Source organism: Hyaena hyaena, unplaced genomic scaffold, assembly GCF_003009895.1.
Source record: "Hyaena hyaena isolate Hyena2069 unplaced genomic scaffold, ASM300989v1 scaffold_965, whole genome shotgun sequence".
Classification (NCBI taxonomy): Eukaryota; Metazoa; Chordata; class Mammalia; order Carnivora; family Hyaenidae; genus Hyaena; species Hyaena hyaena.
Window position 1 is genome coordinate 391,687 of NW_024081598.1, and position 21,051 is coordinate 412,737.

General features: G+C 34.2%; 1 long non-coding RNA gene across 3 annotated transcripts; it reads left to right on the top strand.

Moving 5' to 3' along the window:
* Positions 1-516: 516 nt before the first annotated feature.
* Positions 517-19,749, top strand: LOC120223190. 3 transcript variants are annotated; one of them, XR_005526226.1, is made up of 6 exons: positions 517-691; positions 890-964; positions 3,493-3,556; positions 11,588-11,688; positions 15,105-15,305; positions 19,622-19,749. It is a non-coding gene; the product is annotated as an uncharacterized LOC120223190 (long non-coding RNA). The 3 variants fall into 3 exon arrangements; XR_005526225.1 differs by lacking the exons at positions 11,588-11,688; positions 15,105-15,305 and adding an exon at positions 7,934-8,032; XR_005526224.1 differs by lacking the exon at positions 15,105-15,305.
* Positions 19,750-21,051: the final 1,302 nt, after the last annotated feature.

A 21,051-nucleotide genomic window follows, 5' to 3' on the forward strand; every position in this document is an offset into this window, starting at 1 on the left:
TCTCACCACATGGCTAAAGTTGCCCTAAGTGACCCAAATAAAGTTTAAAACATTAATAGAAATAGAAGTGTACTGCTAATCTAGCACAACTAGTTACATGTTGAACTAACATTTTAATTCCAGGATAGTCTTAGTCTTCCACAGCTCAAGTGGATCTCAGGTGTTTTTGACCTTTAAAGATGTGGCTTGCAGACTTGGCTGAACATCTCAGTGAAAATAGGAAATATTGTTTTTAAAATGTCTTCCATTCCATAGTGTGGTTTCGCCGGATCTAAAAGTCTCTCTGAGGGTGTTTCCCCCTGCCCCCTCTGTTTCTCCCTCAATTGAAATTTCAAGAAGAAGCACATGGCTTAAGGTCTTCTGTTGGGGTCCACATAATGAGGCTCCCATGACTGTGTTTACCAAGGTTTCCATGGCAGCCATTTGCCTCTTCCCCCAAGCCTTTATTTGCTAATTTCTCTGTAGCCAGTGATTGCTAAAGCTAACATAAGTCATAATGACATGCCAAAGAAAAAATTTCCTAATGGTCATATTTACTAAAGCTTAAGGTCTAAAATACTGATGGCCTTTAAATGAGCAACATTCATTTAAAGACAAACACACAAGTGTGAGACTACTAACTTTCCTGGCACATTGTCCCTGTCTTCAAGACCTCTGGGCCTATTAGGTTATTTTTAGTTCCTAGTGGACAGTGAGTTTCTGTTCCCTTATCTCTGCTTTGCCAACCTTTATTCATCCTCAGGACTTAGCTCAATACTTTCTTCTGGATATTTTTCTTGACTCTCCTCACTAGATTAATCGCCTATTCCTTTGTGTATTATATTTCTTCTAGTATGACATTTAACATATTTTTTATTGTTTGTTGTCTCTTTTTTTATATTAAAATCAGACAAGCTTCTGGATAGGAGGCATTGGAGATCCACATGGATGAAAAGAGGAAGTCCTGAACAACAGTAAGGATTAGGTAAATAAAGTTCTCTGCCATATGAGAACATTCCCTGTTGCCTGGAAGAATTCTTGATCTATAGTAGAAATACACTGAATAATTTTAAATGAATACCTGAGTACAGAAAAATGCCCTATTTAAGCCTTCTCTTCCAATTCACTTTGAAATTGTTAAACATGTTGCCTAAGACATATTTTTTCCAGTTTTGATTTGAGAAATATATTGAATTACCCTCAGAAAGTAGTGACCTATTAATTTTATATTTTTGTTTATTAGCCAGAAGTCTATGATCTGGTTATATTCTTAATCCTTCCAGATTTTGCTCTAATCTCATAAGTGATAGATTGAAAGAAAATGGCCATGAGTTCTTCCCTGACTCTATTCATGCCACTGAAAAATAGTTCTTTGCAGGCCCTTCACTGAGTAGGGAAATCTACTTCCCCACCTCTTAAATCTGAGTTGGGCTTGTGATTTGCTTCGACCAACAGAATGCTCTTGGAACAGCTCTGTGATATTTTCAATCCTGCACTTCACAAGACCTCACATGCATTTGCTCATATTTTTGAAACTTTACGAGCTTCCAAGGGAACAATTTTGAGTTAACCTTTGAGATGATATATACGTGGTCCAGGCATTTTTGTCAACCCAGTAAAGAACCTGAAAGTATCTAGATATGTGAAGGAGGCAGCCCACCATGTGAGTGTGGAGGCATGAGTGAATCTAGCCAAGAACAACTGACTGTGGTTCAGATCTACACAATTACCTGCCTGGCCCAAACTCTCATGAGCCATAATAATTGCTGTTTTAAACCAATGAATTTTGAAGTGGTTAAGCAGTAATTGCTTCTGAGTAAGTCCTGCCTAAGTGATCCTATTTTAGAAGAGCAACTCCTCTTCCAAGTATCACTTTCCACTTCCCAAATTTCTATGTACATCTTTGACTATACACACACACACACACACACACACACACACACACACCATACTTTTCCTACTCCCAAATTGTAAAGGAATCTCCATATTAACAGGATCTTATTTGTTTTATTTGTTTTTTTTTTTTTTGTCTTTATGCTATCTCTCCAACACCTAAAATAATGCCTTGCACAAAATGGACATGTGATAAGTATTCATTTAATTAATTTAATTAATCCTGGCAATTTTATTTATATTTAAATATGAAATACTTGCTTCTTTTACCAAATTAAAATTTACCCCCTCTCTTGCTCTTCATTTGATCAATTCAGTTACAGCTTTCAGATTTATTGTTACCTAATATATTAATTATATTAAACAGTAAAAGTAAATGTATGCATGAGTGGCTTACACGAGTCACTATAACAATACAGTGAAACCCTGTTCTAATGAACAAAAACTATAACCTTTCCTAGTGAGGTTCAGGGATAGTAGCTAATTAGAATATAATCCCTGGGTTTTTCTCAATGTTTTATTTAAAAAGCTAATAAACATTATAAGAATCTAACAGAATATAGGCAGTTACTTATTTTCACTGAATTTCTGACTGTTTATGGTTCATCATCCCAAAACAGAGAAATGGGGTTGGTGTTTCTAACAAGATAAGAATGGTTACTTCTGCCCTGTGTCTCATCCCCTTCAAATAAGTAAGCATGCAGCTTCAGGAAGGGCACACGTGGAGGATTGCTGATGGACACAAACTAGCCATATGATGGATCAGTGCTAGAAATGAATTGTTGTATGTTCCAACTTGATCACTTGCATGTTGCATTACATATGCCTTTTAACATGCAAGAATTGGGAATTATTTTCTAAAATAAATTGGCTACATGAACAACCTAAGAAATCACTCAATTTAATACAATCATCTATTAAATGAGAAAATCAACACAAAACAAGCATAGAGTTTAAAAGATAAAAGATGTTATTGAAATTCCAGTTGAATTATTTTTGTTATTCTACACAGAGTTTATTCTAATGTTAAAAGGGAACTTCAAAAGGAAAATATTCTGAAATATCGTTCTCTTAAAAGTTAAACATATAAAAATTCTGTTTAACAACCTTAGAATAGTTGTAAAAAATAGAGAACATCTCAGAGTTCATGATATTAAAGCAAAGCATAATTTTTCAAGTCGTAGTAATTATGCTGACTATCACCCCATTACTGATATAATGTGAAGCTAATAAGCCAAGTAATTAGTATGCTCTGGGTCAGAATTTTCACCTCAGTAACTGAAGGGTAAATGAAGACAAAGCAGTATAATATTAAATGTACAAGCAAAGGAGTAGTAACATGTCATAATGAAAATCTGAAAGATCACATAAGAAAGAGTGTATTTTTATGTGCTTATTGAAGAAAAATAGGAGAAACTGATTTAGTTTTTAAGCTTAGCAAAAGTTAAGACATATTCGATTGTGTTGCCAGTGATTACTATTAAATACACAAACACTTAAATGTTAATACGTGTTGAACATTTTTTAAATCATGCATTAGGTAACTTATGCTCATTTTAATTGGCTGTTGTAGTGTCATAATTGTAATGAAAGTAATTTTTTTTTGCTGTCCTGAAAAAGAAAAACAAATAAACTTGCATTGAAGAGCTGGTGCCCTCATAATGAAGAGAAAAATAAACCAAAGGTAACCAGATATTGAGAGTTTTCCTATTGTTCTGCTAACGGGAACTAACACAATAGCTTTTCTTGAGGATAAAAGAAGGAAATTACCCCAACCCCCATTCTATGTTCAGAGAGCCCTAGAAATGACAAACAATCCCCACTCCGAGAGACTTCTTAAGACCTACAAAACTGGCACTAAGTTCACTAGCCTGCCTCTACCAGCATGCCAAAGAGAAGGTTGTCTCTTTGTGGTAGTACAGTGTTCTGGGAAAAGGATATTTCCTACGCTCTAGAGTGGAGGAGTGCTTGCCATCTTCCTCAAGTCAAGTTTTGCAGAATAAAAGGATGTTTATTAGGAAGCACAACTGAAATCAACATTTATGGAAATAAGGGCAAGGAATTAAGAATGCGTAGAGAGAGACGTTGATTTGTGGTACAAGATGGTTACAGTGAAGAACCCAACTGACCCTACAGAAAGTTCTAGATTTGGAAGGCTCTTCAGAGGAGACCTAAATTAATTTGAAGGGCCATACCTTTATACCTGCACTATGTGAAGTTACTGAATGTAGGCTGCACCTGGGGGCAGGTGTAACTCTGGGCAAAGCATTTAACCAGAAAATTCCTAAGAAGGCTGAGCACTTTCCAGTAACAACCTCAGCAGTTGCAGAAATAAGTTCTTCAGTCTTGAGGGTGATCTGTGTAGCCTAACCCATCATCCATTTCACTAATTCTTTAAATCTTGGCAAGACATATGATTGAGAACCTCCACACACAGAAAAGGCAAAAATGCTACACTGATTCTTGTACTTCCTCCTCTTTTTTTAATGTACATTATTTATTCTTTTTTTTTTTCTTTTGAGAGAAAGACAGACAGAGAAGAGAGAGAAAGAGAGAGAGAGAGAGAGAGAGAGAGAGAGAATGAGTGGGGGAGGGGCAGAGGGAGAGAGAGAATCCTAAACAGGCTCCACACTTAGCAGAGAGCCACATGACACGCTTGGCTCGATCCCACCACCGACCTTGAGAAATACTGATCGACCATGAGAGATCATGACATGAGCCAAAATTAAGAGTTGGAGGCTTCACCATCTGAATAACCCAGGTACCCCAACCCCAGCACTTCTCATGGCCTGACAGTGATAAAAATGATGGGTCTTAAATAAAGTTCAAGGACTGAAGAAAGTACATGAGATCAGGGATTTTCATCTTGTCCAAACAATGTTAGTATGGATGTGTGGACTGTACAAAGCTGTTGTGTACAGGCTGAAAGCCATGGGTCAAATGAAAGGGACTGCCAGGTAACATAAGAAAGAATCAAATTCTAGGGGTTTGTATAGGAATGAGCCATTTTCTGCCGCATCTAGCCCTAAGACATGAGTCAACCAAGGAGGGGATTAAAACCTTATTCAATTAAATGAGTAGACATAACTTTTTCTTATGCTTCCCCCTGTCCCATGACTAGAGAAGTAAGAAGTAAGGCCAAAAAAAAAAAATTGAGAAAAGGAAGTGTGAGGAAATTATACTTAATTCCCACAACTCCAAACTGCTAGAGCCACAGACAAACCTAGATTGCCCTAAAAGAGAAGGGGTAGGAACAATCCAAAAGTATTGGAGATTTAAGGTCTTTGGGGTAACAGGTGACTTTTGAGGGATTGAAGCCAATAGATAAAAACTCCCGTTTATTGCTTCCAGGGCAGAAAACTGTAAGACTTACTGTAAGATTCCTTATAATGATCTAAAATAAATCAGCACCAGTGGTCCTCAGTATGGCCAACTCATACAACTTTGTTTATTACCCTTCTCTTCTTTCTTGTTTCACTCTCCTCCCCCTCAATTCTGGGTACTGCTATAGTATTTCTAAACTTTTGTCTCGGTTGTGCTTTCCAGAGAACCCAAGTTGACATGTGCAAAACACATTATTCTTTGTTTTTATGTGAAACAGGAATCTTGTCATTCCCAGTTTTTCAGGAACCAATCATTCTATTAATAATACAAATTATAGCTGTAACATATTTGAAAGTTAGAAAATATTTTTGTCTTCAGTGCCTTCAGCACTTTTATTGAAGAAATTGAGATACTTCCTCTCAGCAGCTTTCGAATTGGAAGTATAATTTTCTTCTTCCCTAAATTTGATCAAAGATACTGGATTGCATATGTATTCCTCTCATATCATAGATCTTTGTAAGCTTTATATTGTGGTTTTAGAAATTTGATGGGCTTAGAAATATTTCTACTTAAACTCTCTAGTACCAGAAAACTATAAAAATAATATATTGCAACCTTGGGTTGGACTTGTATTTAAATAATCACAGAGACTATTCTAGGTTCTCTTTTTGAGGAACTACAGTTGTAGGACTATCAAAGTCACTCTGAAATATTCATGTTATAACTTATATATAATATCAGACCTTCCAATAACACACACTTTCCCTTGCACTTTATGGTTTCTGCAATTTTTTTCTCTCAGTAAAATGAATACACCTTGGACATTTATATAAATCATCAGTAGAGAAATGTTTGTACTTGTCAAGCTGAACAAATGTTCTACACCCCTTTCATTGCCATGAATCTACCAACTGACTGCTTATTTATTCATTGTGTTTGCATGTTTGATTTATAAAGGAACAAAACTACATGATTGGATACATTAAGTGTTACATCATTTTTTATAGTGAATAAATGAAAAGCATTGGTAGGTTTGAGAGAAATTTCCATTAAAATTAGATGCTGAGGATCTTAACTCTAAATTAAAAGAAATTTGACCTAAAATAAACATTATTTGAAAGAAGTCAAGATAAACATTTGAAACCTATCTCCTGAAAACTGAAAGTGAGGGACATCCCTAGTATAAAACAGCTGCCAGAGATGACACAGGAGAAGGGAAAGAAAGCATGTATAACCATCATACCCAAAACTCTTCTGCAAATATGCATGCTATTGTGTGTCTGTGTATGACAACATAATATGTTATCATTCATTTTAAGCCTCTTTGTCATGGTCCAAAAAATGTCTTTTTGCTTTTTTATGAGGAATTTCCTTTATGAGAAAAAAATAATTACTTTTGGAAAGTAGTTACTATATGATATTTATTTTTTCAGCAACTATCCTTAATAATAAAAGTAAATGTCTGGATATCCTGTTCTTTCTCTTCTCATTGCCCCAGTACTGACTTATCCTCCCTCTTTTCTACACCATGCCCTTGATTGTATATCAAAGCTAATAAAGTAATGCTATTGTAAATTCTAGTCCCTCACTAATAGCTTCTTTTGATAGAATTTAACAGGAGAAGTAGATGAAAGGCTTAAAACCTAATCCAGCTCAATCCAGCTCTAAAAGGAAGCAGCTCAGAAATGGCTACCTCTTAATCTCCAACTCAACTGCTTTGGCCATATGTGAAGAAAAGATCAATTTACCAAATGGTACTTCAAAATAGAGAACTTCCCACCCAAATCTCAAGGATAAGTTCCAGCTGCCAAGTCTAGCAGAAGCAGAAGCAAAATCAAAGGAAACACACGTACAAAATCTAAACAGTTGGCTCCAAAGAGTTTTTGATCTAAGAAAATGTGAGCCAAAAATGAAGACATTTCCCAAAGAAAAAGCATTTTCAGAATGAAACCCAGCAAAATGAGTAGATGAAGTATACATCATTAGCATTTCTGGAACTTACTATATGGCTGTTCGATGCATGTTTGTATAGTCTATGGGAGGAGATGTGTAATAAGATGTTAATGTGAGGCCAATAAATGGGCAAATAACAAATAATCAGAAATAAAGCTCTCATGGTCTCTAACCTCAAAGCTATAGTTGCCTCTTTCCCTCTCTTTTGCTCATTTCTTGTTCCAAGAAACTTATATTGAAAATCTGCTCAATTCCAGACACTTATTATTTTATTTATTAAATTCTTAGGATAAATCTCTAAAATAAAAAATAGCATTATTTCATTTTTAGGAAGGAAGAAATTGAGTTTTGAAGACATTATAATACTGAGTAGTTAATAGTTGGTAGGTATCAAAATCAGAATTCAATTCCTATCTTCTTGCTATAGAATTCCAGTGTGCTACCACACCAGACCTACCAAATTATATGCCAATTCACAAGCTTTCAAACTGTATGAAATGTCTATCCAAAACTAGTAACAGTTTAGTTTGCATCATCTTGCAACCAGAGAAGTTCCTGATAACTTTTAACTTCATTCTTCTGATTTTTCCCACTCCAATTCAGTATCCAAATTGCTACCAAAATTATGGTTATAAAATGCACATCTGTTCCTTCCCTCCTTTATCCTATACCTCTAAATCATGACTTCTTAGATCATGACATCATGACTTCTATTTTTCAAGTAGGCTGCAAAGTAACATGAGGCATGCTTTATGATCATATGACACATTTACCTTTCCTCCAGACTTAGAGAATATATTGAAGAATTCTGAACTCAACATTAACTTTCATGCTGATGTGCCACTATTTACTCCAGGACAAACAATCCAGCATATATTTGTGGGTAAGTTGTGCTCTAATGATAATTTGTGCCTGGAGTCCTGTACTGATGTGAAGGGTGAGGAAGTGTCTACCAGGGAAATTGAGAAGAGAGTAGTTCCATGAAATCAGTGGATTTGCCATCCCATGTCTCATTTCTCTATTTGCCTGAAAAATCTTTGTCCACACACTAAATCAAGCATTACCTCCTCCTTGAAATCATCATCAACTTTGTGTAAAGCAAAGTGAAACACAGTCTTCTTTGGTTTCACATGACAGTTTTTATAGATATCTACTTATCCTTGATTACATGTGGAGTGTAGTCAAAATGTATGTGCTTATCTCTTCAAACCTCACAAGTTCTTAAGGGTAAAGGGTCATGCTTTTCTCAATTCGTGTTCTGATGTATAGTACCCTGTCTGACTTTTGCAGTCACCAAATGTGTAATTAACTAGATTCTAATGATTAAATAGATGTCTTTGGCTGATCCTCTTAAAGTTTTCTATCTTATATTATTTTTCTTGAGATGAATGAAATATATATTTAATATGAGAAAAGGACAATCTCCAAGTAAAACAAATATTTATAACTTGAATTTAATATATCTTTAAAATGCTAGGGGGGTTAAAATAGCAATGATGCATATATTTATAAAAAAGCAACTTCAGTCACCAAACGTAAAGAACAAAACAAAACTAAAAAACCAAACCAAAACAAAACAAAAAATCAAAAAAACCCCAAAAAACTTGCCTTGTATATTAACAAGTTCATAATATAGCCATATAAAATCATCATTAATTTATATTATCGATGAAGAAAAACATCACACTTGCATTGTTATACATTATAGGTAACAGATAATATTGCAGATTATGTTCTGAAGGTTTAATTTTAGATATAAACAAATTATAAAAATATCATTTATTTTGATCTGTAGTCTATAGAAAGTGTAAAGTTTTGGTTCAATTTTCACCTATGGATTGGTTTCCAAAATAGTTTGGCTTTCCCCACAGCTTAACAAAAGGTATCTTTAGCATTGACATTTTTTGTTGAGCTACTGTATCTATGATTGTGTTCACTGATAGAGTGATACCCTTTCATCCTCTATTGTGAGAAATATCCATTAGGGATGGTTTCTACCTGCTCATGCATTCTCAAAGCATTCCACAAATCCATCAATTTGCGATGAGAATGAAAGAAGAAAACTGAAATTATTTTGGCAGCATTTCTGTTTTATATTCATAGACTCATAAGTTTTTGTGTGATGAAGAAATCACTGTAAATTTTTTCAAGTGATCAGGAAGCATAGTCCAGGCCTAAGGATAGCTAAGGACAGATATGTAAATGTGACTGTTTGAAAAATGTCAAATCTTCCACTTTCCAATGTTCTACCTATCCAAATGGATATTTTTAATGGAAAAGCTCCTGCTGACTAGAATGTCTGTAACAGCTTTTTGGTAAACTACTTTGTCTATGACATGCCATCTCATAATTTAATATGTACATCCATGGTATGTATGGTATACATGTGACAGGTATAACCTGCCACAGAAAAACTTGTTTATCAAAAGGCTGATGAAAAAAGGTCATAGGGGAGCCTGGGTGGCTTAGTCGGTTAAGCGTCCGACTTTCGCTTAGGTCATGATCTCGCGGTTCGTGGGTTCGAGCCTCGCGTCGGGCTCTGTGCTGACTGCCAGCTCAGAGCCTGGAGCCTGTTTCAGAGTCTGTGTCTCCCTCTCTCTCTGACCCTCCCCTCCTCACTCTCTCTCTCTCTCTCTCTCTCCTAGAAATAAATAAAACATTAAAAATTTTTTTTAAAAAAAAGAAAAAAGGTCATAAATAAAATACTTAATTCTTAAGGCATGGAAGTTGCTTACTGAAATTATATTGCCATTAAAACAAATGGGTTTGTGATGAGTATTTGTAAAATACAATAAAATTTTATCTTTGTGATAATATGCAATTTAAAATCATTGTTCCTTCTGACTTCCTATTTTTCAGTTAGTTACTAAGGTCTCTGCGTTTTTGAAAGTCTAAAGCTAAATAATATTGACAGTCTAAAAACATGGTAAACAAAATGGCAATGGAGAATTAATATAGAGATTTATTTTAATACCTATTATGTTCAAAAAAAAAGTATAACAGAGAAGTAATTAGGCATAGACATCAAGTATGCATTTTTTCTCCATACATTTTCTGAAAAATAAAATCACTTTAAAAGACAAATTTTATATGTAGATAATTTGCAGAAAAAAGTAGAAAATCCATAAAACATTTAAATACTAAACCCTATTTTTAATTAACACATTTCAAAATCCAAACAATAATGAAGTTCTATTTTTTACTGACCATACAGTTGCAAATTTAAAAGCTTAATAATGCTTGGTGCCTATGAGAATTTGGAGACAGGCATCCCCACATTTCTGGAGAACCTGATGAAACATATTATAGGATAATTTGGCAATTTCACTGCTAGTAATTTACTCAATGTATATAATTCCATTTGTATTCACAAACATACACAATTTTATTTCTTTGTTTTCAGTAGTAACAAAAATGTCAAAATAATGGGTGGAAGAAAGATAATTTGTTGTAGCACTGCTTACAATGAAAAACAATGTTGCTTAAAAAAATAGAGCCATATGAATAAATGCTGATGTGGAAAAACCTCCAAGATTTATTTGTAATGAAAAACAAACAATACAAATAAGCTTAGTATAATTGTACAAGTGTTGTGTGTAAGAAAAAGAGAGAGAGAGAGAGAGAGAGAGAGAGAAAGGGCTCTTTTCAAACTATGAAAATACATGCTTAAAAAAAGTCTCAAATGTTTGCATGCCCAGAAGAATGAAACCTGACAAGGTAGCTGAGGGAATAACATAAGAGGGAAATTATCTCATTTAAGTTATTGAAACATAGTAACATTAGAGAATAGGATAAAATTAACAACCAGCAAGAAAACTTTTAAGAGAAATAAGCAACTGGGAAAAAGAAACAAAAATGTAGTTTTGAAATCATTTTACTAAAATAGTGTGAATGATGTACAAAATTAGAAACAATATAAAAAATAGACTTTCAACAATAGAAGTTATAAAAAAAAAATCAACTCATCTCCTGCCAAAAATGCTGGATGAAAAAAAAAATGAGTAAAGAACTAAAAAGAGAAGTGTCGGTGTAGCTTAGTCAATCAGGTGTTTGACTCTGTTTTGTCTCAGGTAATCTCACAGTATGTGAGATGAAGCCCCTCATAGGGCTCTGTGCTGAGCATGGAGGCTGCTTTGGATTCTCTCTCCCTCTTTCTTTGCCCCTCCCCTATTTGCACTTGGCCTCTCAAAATAAATAAATGTTTTTTAAAAAGATTGCAAGGCCTGTGTGTGTATGTGTGTGTGTGTGTGTGTAAGACAGGGAGGGAGGGAGAGAGAGAGAACATATACACTCGAAATATTAGAAATATACACAAAAACCACAGAAGGAAATTAATATTCAAATCTAAGAGAATATAAAAAATAATGAAATATCCTTGGGGACAACTTCAGTGTCAGGTCAGCAGTGCCAGCCTCATATATATTTCCTTTTGTTATAGATAGTTCTAGAGTCTATGTGTCAAGAGTGCCCTGGTGGTGGTGGTGGTGGTGTAGTCATCTTGTTACTTGTTGAAATGCCTGAATAATGTCTTACTCATAGGTAAATTTTCACAAAGTACTGGGTAATAAATAAATTAATGTATTAACGGCAGTATGTTGAATTTAATGAAACAAACAAACAAACAAGCAAATATATCCATCCTATAGGCATAAGAATATTGGGACAAACTTTGATGTAAATATTTGGCCTAGAAATACTGATTTTCAATTCATTAATACAAAGTGAAAGAGTCTTGTGAATAAAACCTAAACAGATTGCAATTGTTGTTGTAGGACAGTATTAAGTGCTATTTATCTTATATGAACAACATCAAAATAATTTGAGAAAAGCACTTAGAGGTTATTTGCCTTTTCAAGTCATGTTTTTCAAAATTGGTTATGATATCAAATATCCACAATATTGATGAAATATTCAGTACTTCTCACCTAGCACAAAACTATCAAGAGAAATTTTGATTCTATGAAACATTACATTTCTTTGAAGAGTTTCATTCACACATGATTACGAGAAAAGAAGGATTTTCCACAGATCCGTTGAGAAATGCTTGAAAGGAAAGCATTTCAGTTACTATACCATTCTTTTCTATATCCCTAGCCCCACCTTGAAATAAAACTGGGGTACATATATCCTATAATAACTTCATGAAAAATCATCTAAAACTCTTATTTTTGTGAAATTAATGTGCAGCTGTTGAGCCTGTCTGCCAGAGAAGCACTGTAAAAATGCATCTCTAGACAAGAAAGAACATGATATTAGTGGAGGAGATGGAAATGTAAGATAAAGAAACAACACATCTCTTTCCATCAATAGATTGTATGGGGAAAACATTGAGAAGGAAAAAATGGACTTATTTGGGCAATTGAGACAGATACTATTTTCAACAATGTGAATCACATAGTAGTCAAGTATCAGAGAATAAGTTCATTTTTACTATGATATAATAAAGCAGGAAATAACTTAAAATATATAATGTGAAGTATATTAATATATGATAATAATAGATGATACTGTTTGTTTAGTCCAATTATATTTCCTTCTTTAGTCACTTAGTAGAGCACATTCTACAGTATTTTTATATTAAAGAAAGACATAAAATATAACATCTCTCAACATATATACTTTCTAGTGATTATATTTAAGTCATCCAAATATAGTCATTGTCTTTGGCAAAACCTATTTTTCACATGAAAGCCAAATTGAGAATTAGCCACTCAATTTTAAAAATGCTTTGGCTCATTCTGGTTTTATATTTTCTTTTGTGTAAGGCTTTCTATTTTCTCAAGTGTAAGGGTATGTATTCCTTTAAATGCAGAGATTTTTTTATGGCACCAAGGCAAAATAAAGACTTTCAACCATTTTTCCCACGATAACACAAATGCTATGACATAACAGAAACATGAGCACTAACTCAGCATGTAGTTACTTGTGAAAATGTCTGAAATTAAAATATATAAAAAAGAAATAAAATATTGTACATGATTTATGTCATCACAAGGTTAATATCCTCTTCTTTGTTTACCTATATTCTTACCTTGCAACACATATGATATATTCTTAAGTATTTTATACATATATACACATATATGTTTTTAAACTTATACATATACATATAGAGGGAGAAAGAGAGAGGGAAAGCGAGAAGGAAGGAAGGAAGGAAAGAAGGAAGGAAGGAAGGAAGGAAGGAAAGGAGGGAGGGAGGGAGGAAAGAAAAAAGAAAGTTCTTAGAATATATTAAATTGAAAACATAGGCCAGAATGAAAGATACGACTCTAATAACACTGAAAAGACACAGAGAATTGAATCTGTTATAAATGATTTATGCTCTAGGATCATGAGGTTAAAAAGGCAAACGCTTTAATGCTCACTCATGCGAGAATGTCAAGTCACTGGTCTAGATAAAGAATTTGACAGTAATAAGATTTTAAAAGCGGATATTTTCTGGTAGCATTGTCTGCCATAATAAATAGAGGTTATAAAGCTTTGGTCTAAACATATTCAGGGGGGATTAATACTGCAAGCAGATCATTCATCTGAACTTTGAGAATGTACTTATAGGCCAATTTAATAAATGGATAATGACATAAAGACTATTTGTGAGTCTCAGGGAAACATATGCCTCTTCTGAGATTTTTTTTTATTTCACTATAATTCTTCTAATGAATAATTTTTACTGCAAATTTGAACAAAGTTATGCTGCTTTTTGAGTAAAAAAATATAAATCACTTATATTCACTACAATAACAGAAATGTCACCACCACCATTAATTCCTGTATGTCCTAAAAGATACTGAGAGAAGTGAACCATATAATGGAAATGGATTTATTTTAAAGGAAGATAACTTTGAATCTGAGTGTATCACTCATTTAAAAAATGGATTCATCTTCTAGGAGTTCACCTTCACAGAGATGGGTTGTCTATTATATTTGACAAATAATCCTATTCACTTAGGCAACACATCAACTTAAAATACAAATTTGTTTCAGGGGATATGAGTTAATGATTAATCAAAATTACTTGGTCTAAATGGAACATATTATGGAAATATCTGACTTTCATTTAGTACAGAAACAAAGTTTCCCTTCGAGTTCTAATACTAATGTTCGACAGAAATATGGAGACAGAATATTAGCAATAAATCAACCATTTATTTATAATGATCACTTGTTCTCAACTTAGTTTAATCTACAGAATTAAGATGGCTTTAATACCTTCATTGCATATAAATATATAATTATCCAACACATTAACATATGACATTTTAAAAATTTGGCACAGAAATTTGCAAATGCTGAAAAGGCATCTGCTTGGCAGTGGCTCACAGATGAGCCTATTATTTTACCATTAAACACTTACAGGTAGGAGAGATACAGTTCTTAGAATTCATAAATGTGTATGCATATGTGTTTGTGTGTATGTATAAAATTATAAGAAATTTGGAATTTGCATGATGCAAAAAGAAAATAATGTCACCACAAACAAGATCCAAAAATAAATTATACTAAGGTTTTAACATATACCACATTTCCAAGAATTACATATATATACTTTCCCTTATTAAAAAAAATCATAAATCACCATGTTACCATTATAATGGCTTCAAAATGTTGTCATTTTATTGTACCACTATTTGATTAAATACTCTACTATTCATTTCCCTGTTGAATGGTTTTAATAGTTCAAGATGAGCATATAATATGCATTTTGAAGCAGGAAGCTTTTAAATAATATTTAACTTTTAAATATGGCTAATATTTTTAAAGTTTCAGATGAAAATTAAATAAATATCCTACTCTGTAGGACAGATCTATCTATAGGACTTTGTGTACTAAAATGCACTAAACTTTTACTACAAGCCGTGACTATTATCCATAACAGTTATTTTATTCACTTCATGTTTATGAATTCTTTAAGTATACACAAGAGACATAAGAAGTAATTATAATTATTTACCCAGTTTTGTAGATGAGAAAATTGAGGAAAAGATGTTGCTGACTACTAAGGCTAAGCTCACTCATCAGTTGAGACAGTATTTCAACCCAATCCAACTCTCTGGAGGCTATACTCTTAATCACTACCTAGTAATGTCACCAAAATCACATGATATGAAGACATTTTACTTTTAGAATTTCCTTGGATATTATTAAAACTGATACTGGTAAGTGTACTGTTCCCTGAGAGAGCTTTGAAAATATTGCCAACCCCTTTTCTTGGGGGTTGACCCCAGCATCATTTGAATTTTGTACCTCTTTGCAGATTAAATCCCTCTCTTTCTTTCAAATTATTTTAATACTTTGTGTTTGTTACTGATGTTCTGAAATTTTATTAGTATAACTCTAGATGTGAAAGAGACATTTTAAATGCATATAAATATCCTGTTTCTTAGTAGTTTTGGCATCCATTGATTATTCTTACTTGAATTAATTATTACAAGGATGACAGAAAAGTCGTGAATTTCTATTCTCATAATTCTTCTATATTAATGACTGGGTATCCCATTGTAAGAAAGAGGTTTTAATTTATGAGTATATATGGATTATCAGTATTATCAATGTCACTTTATAGATTCTTTATTTCATGATGTAGAAGCTGCTGCTATCATATAATATCCTAAATTTGACCAGTGGAGATCCTCTTGGGCTCTCCCTTATCATTTTCTTTGTTTTAGCAGTTACTTTATGGAAACTGAATTTTTAAGCTGTGCCCTTTCCCCAGAATCAATTACCTCCCACAAGGTGTTTTAAATCGCCTTGTGTTTAAATGGAAAATTGTATTTAGAAATCAATATATGGGTGCTAGTCTTCCTCATTGGTACTGACACGTTATCGTTCATAGGCATTTCAGCACACATAAACATTGAACAAGTTAGTGACAAATAACAGGATATTCTGAGATTTGCTTCAAAATAATGCAGTTGAGAAGAGGGAGTTGGCAGAGTTAAACACAAAACAAACTTAGTCATAATCACTGAAGTTAGTTGATGGCCACATAAGTTTCTTTATACTATTTTGTTTACTTTTCCAGAAGTCTGAAAAATTCCTTAATAAAAAAATTTCAAATCAACAATGGCAGCAACAAAATGCAGACAAACTCCAAACACACACACGCAAAAATTTTCCAGCAATAATGGTCTTGAGCCTGAAAATCTATTCAAATGTATGTACAAGTATTTGGCATAAGCAATATAATTTATTGATTCATTTATTTTCATATTTTGAAATTTTATTTCTTATTCCCAAAATTCCTCTTAGTGAGTCGACACTAATTCTAACAAATTGTGTTTAATGCTTCAGATTTTTCATTCATTCATAGCTTAACTCGATCTTAAGTTCTGGATCTTACATGAAACTTTCCTAAATTGATCACAAAGAGCTCTATTCTTTTCCATGTATGTTTGGGCCCATCACCCCCCCCCCCACCAAGCGACTACTTTTCTTCATCATTGAATGCTTTTTCACTCCTGTAATACTTAAGACACAATCACATGTGTCATGATTTTTCACTTCCGTGGTACTAAAGAATCATGTTCCCTACTCCACCTCAATATTTCCTTGTCTTATGGACCATAAAGCTCATATCCACCACAATGGTCCTACAGTGAAAAAAAAAAAAAAAGACACTATTCCCTTAAAATTGCATGCATTTTTATTATCAGGAGGCACCCTAATTAACCCACCCTTTATTAAATGTCCAAAACTGTTGTTAGACATGAGGAAACTATGCCTGGCCACCCCGTGCAGAATCAAATGATTCTCCTTTGAGCTGCGTGGAGCCAGAAGAAAACAATTGCATGTTTCAAAATATGGGGTAGAAAAAAGTACTAGGAATATCAAAAAATTGGTATCTTCTATGCTTTCAAGGCTCAATATATTGTGGATCAATTTATATATCTAATTAACTTTCTAAAATCTGTCTTGTAAAAAAATTATGAATGCATTATGTTTTACTAAATTCTGTTCCCCATTAATGGATATTTGTCCCTAAATTCTATAACTATTTTTTTTAATTTTTAATTTATTTGTGTGAGAGAGAGACAGTGTGAGAAGGGAAGGGTCAGAGAGAGAGGGAGACACAGAATCCGAAACAGGCTCCAGGCTCTGAGCTGTCAGCACAGAGCCCAACGTGAAGTTCAAACCCATAAACTGTGAGATCATGACCTGAGCCGAAGTCAGCCGCCCAACTGACTGAGCCACCCAGGCGTCCCTATAACCACTTTTTGTAAAAAAAAAAAAAATCACTCGTAATTGAAAATTGAAAATTATAAATCCTAGAATATTTCAATTAATTTAAGATTTCAGTTTTTTTCGGGGCGCCTGGGTGGCTCAGTCAGTTAAGCGTCCGACTTCGGCTGATCTCACGGTTCATGGGTTCGAGCCCTGCGTCGAGCTCTGTGCTGACAGCTAGCTCAGAGCCTGGAGCCTGCTTCAGATTCTGTGTCTCCCTCTCTCTCTGACCCTCCCCTGCTCATGCTGTCTCTCTCTCTCAGAAATAAATAAAATAGCATTAAAAATTTAAAAAGCTTTTTCAGTTATTTGCATCAACATATTAAATGATGATTACTGGGAAATAATCAAAATATTTTTTAATTTTATTTTTGACAGAGAGAGAGACCGGCAGAGTGTGAGCGGGGGAGGGGCAGAGAGGGAGAGGGACACAGAATCCAAAGTAGCCTCCAGGCTCTGAACTGTCAGCACAGAGCCCTATGTGGGGCTAGAACCTATGGACCAGAAGATCATGACCTGAGCCTGAAGTCCGGGCTCAACTGACTCAGCCACCCAGGCGCCCCTATCACAATTAGATAACAGATTTTCGACAAACATTAACATAGCTTTTCTCAATGTAGTCATACAGAGAGAAAATTAACATTTGTTGGACTAAAAGTCAATTTGCTGAATACCTTTTCCTTATAAACTAGTACACTATCAAATCTTTACAAGAAGATACAACTGAGCTATGGTGGAGATATATGTGCGAAATAGTGGCAGAAGCTCTCTGGCAGTCAGCTGGAGTATTCCCAAACACATCTCCATTTCCCGACATACACTGCACAGACATTATATTGTTGTCTAATTGAGAAAAATGTAAAAATCACTGAGTGTGAATAGGACTATTATGCAATATAATGAGCATGGAAAATACTGCTACAACAACAGAAAACATTTTGGGGTCTTTCAGGCTTTATAGGATGTGCTAATTTCTATCATAATTCTGAGGCCTGTATTTTTAAACTCTGTTCCTTTAAATATATATTTTTATCATTGGGTTGTTGGAAGGCAAAGCTCCTCTGAATCTGTTTTTTTTTTTTTATCCCTGAAATTAAATCGAACACAAATACTATGCTGTGTAAACACACAAAAGAAAATTCCATAACTCACAAGGTCCAAAAAATTAATACCAAAATAAGGTTAACATTTGTATACATCAACTCAGTTCTGGTTTGAATAAGATTTCTTCTCTCTCTCTTTTGAATAATATGTGTATGTGTTACTTGAAGTACTGAAAATGTAAAACCTATTAGAAGTATCTCCTTACCTTATTATAACTTTTTTTTTTGGCTATCTTTTTTGTGTATTACCACATGGCTCTCTGTCACTTTAATCCATGGTCCATAAAGAAACAGGCTGCCTGTGAAACAACATCTTGATAGAAAAGAAATCATCCAGTCATGGCATATCCCTAAGCATCTGGTTTGGGAAAATAGAACAGGGAGTCTAAGCATCTTGACACATCTGTATGAAACACAGTGGAGCTAGTTTCATTTGTTTGTTTCCTCTTTACAGTTTAGAAAATGAAAGCTGATGCATTTGAGGCTTACAATAAGGATAGCAAATATTCCAAAGGCATTCATATGCAAAATATTTTAATTGCTGAAGGACTCGGAATAAATCTTGGCTCACTTGCATTAACATTTCTCTTCTTGGGACTTCTGCTTCATTTTCCACAAAGTTTGTATTATTAGTACTTTGTCAAATTTCTCATTCCTTTCTTTTGATCTTCTGAACAGTAGACCTCCCCCCACCCAAAAAAGAGCTTACACTGAAATTGAATTTCATAATTAGTGTTCAAGCAATAGCAGTTTTCTTAGAAAGTTTACATAATAACTGATAAATCAGCAAACCATGTCTATTCCATTTTGAAGCATCAAACTTTTGAAGTTTTTAGGAAATTGTGGTAGTGATATAAAACCTGAAAAGATATAAGATTTAATTGATGCAACATTTCTCCTAGGGGGAAAAAAACCCAATTATCATTGTGATGGCATAGACTACTATGAATTCGAATGCTGACGATTTCCAGTATTTGTGTTCTCCCTCCCATTCAAGAGTTGAAATAAAACTTTTCCAGTCTCATTTACATTTAGATGAGGCCCTGAGACCTACTTTTGACCAATATAGGGTAAGTTGAAATACAAAGGACTGGATCATTAAAAAAAATTACATGTTGATTCTGTCTCTATCTTTCTCCATCTCTCAGCCTAGGCAGAGGTACCAGCAGATTCTGGGGCTCCAAGAAACGACAAAGCCACCGGATGGAAAGTACCACAGACTCCAGGATTCCTTGTATACTATCAAGTGAGCAATAAAGAAATATATTAAACTTCACTTGATCTTGGGGTTTGATAACAATATCCTATTCTGACTTTATCTTCAGGATTATCTTGTCTGTTTTGGGGCCTTTAAATCTGTTTATCTTGTTTGGAATCAGCTAGTGAATTGCCACACGCTCACACACATACATGCATCTACACACACACACACACACACACACACACACACACACACACAGCAAACCCCTGCCAGGATTGGAATTGCAATTGTACTGAATCTATTTATAGGTTAATTTGAGGGTAATTTACAACTCCATGACATTAATGCTTCCAACCCCAGCCATAACATATCCTTTTACTAAGTTCTACTTATGTTTTTACAATACTGTATTATAGTTTTCCATGCAGATGTCTTATGCCTTCTTTCATTAGATATATTTCTAGCTATTTGTAATTATAATATTTCTAGATAATATTTTTCGAAATTTCAAATTCTTATTGTTCATTGGTAATGTATAGAAAACTATTTCTTTTTTTTTTTTTTGAAGTCTAACATACAAAGTGCACTACTATTAAATGCACAGCTTGTTGAAATACTGAATATGTATACAGTAAGGTAACCAACACAGACATCAAGAAAAAGAACTATTCTGGAAGCCAAACTCCCTTATGTACCTTACAGTAAATAACTCTTCTGTGACCCTTATTCTAATTCCTACCAGCTTACCACCTTTTATGTATATATATTTTAAATTTATATAAACAGAATCATACAGTATGTACTCCTTTAGTTTCTGGCTTCTTGTGCTCAATATAAACTTTTGAGATTTTACCCATATTGTTGCATGTTAACAATAGTTCGCTTATTTCCATTGTTGTGTGTGATTACATGACTATATCGCAATGTATTTATCATTTACATGTAAATAAACATTTAGGTCGTTTCCAATTTTTGTCGATTAGGAAAAAGAAAACACTCAACGAGTCTTTATAGGTTCTGGTTTTAAATGGCAGGGTAGGATGATCCTAGTGTACCACCTCTCACAGACACATTGAATCTACAGCTATATATGTACGGATTTCCTCTGAAAACAACCTAACCCCTGGCTCAGCACATATGCAAATAAGAGGGAAACCACAGAAACGTGGGTAGGAAAGGCTGGTACACAGTTCACCATAAGCCCCACCCACCCCCAGCCCTGTGACTCACAATGGGAAGGGCATTCACAAACTGGGAACTTCTCCCCAGAGGAGCAGAGTCCACCAGCATCAGCTACGCCAACTTTGAAGACTGGTATCTAAGAGACAAGCCCTGAAAACTGAAGACCAGTGGCCCACACTTGCAACACGTGTGAGC